Here is a 910-nt window from a genome sequence, read left to right on the forward strand (position 1 = left end):
GTGTGTGCTGCCCATTGTAATGACACTCAGTGTACAGTTTTGTGAGGTCACCTTTTTTTTGTGGGGACCCTCCACCTTTGTGGATTTATACTTTGCCCATCTTCACCAATTTCCAAAGAGGAATTCTGCCAAGCCATTCCTGAAACTGTAAGGCTCCACGTTCAGCATCCAGGGAAAGTATGTTTTAGCAAAAAGACCATATTCATGTGGATTAATAACTGCAGGACCCAATTAAGTCAAATAAAATAGGAAGGTGTGATTTCCTAGTTTAATCCCAGAATGATTACCTCTGCAATTTAATTACAGTATCTCAGAAAGGCCAACTCTGGAAAAGCCTAAGTTGCCCCTGGTTGGAGCATTAAACATTTTCCTTCACAACAATGACAAGGCTTCCCTCAGAAATGAGGGCTGCTGTGCAGAGAATCTGCCTGTTCATGAGCAGCAGCTGCTTCAGACAAGGGGCTCCTGGAACACCAGGGCCACAGCCTTTCACTTGGTGAATGAAACGTGAAAACAGAAGAAAGAATTCAGGGAGGAAATGGTTTTTAAAAATTTCAGGAAGAGAAAAGGTTACCCCTTAATTGTTGATCATATTTAGTGGAGAAACTGATCTCCCAATCAAATCCAAATCCCTTTAGGTCAATATCCAAAACACCAGGTCAAGCCTTAATGTAGGTCCTTTCCACTGGAACAGAATTCACAGACACAGGTAAATACACAAAAAACGTAAATGTAACAATGAATAAAATCTAGCTTGATACAAAGTAGTTACCTAATTTTCTTTTCTGTTTTTTTTTTTTTTTTCCCACTGAAATTCAAAACTGACTATTCTCATAGAAAGTCGGTGTTGGTGGGTGGAGTCTAGTGTATCAGCTGGGTTGAGCGACAGGCAGGGTGTGGGAGGAGTCGG

The sequence above is a fragment of the Cebus imitator genome, unplaced genomic scaffold, assembly GCF_001604975.1.
Source record: "Cebus imitator isolate Cc_AM_T3 unplaced genomic scaffold, Cebus_imitator-1.0 Scaffold872, whole genome shotgun sequence".
NCBI classification, from domain to species: domain Eukaryota; kingdom Metazoa; phylum Chordata; class Mammalia; order Primates; family Cebidae; genus Cebus; species Cebus imitator.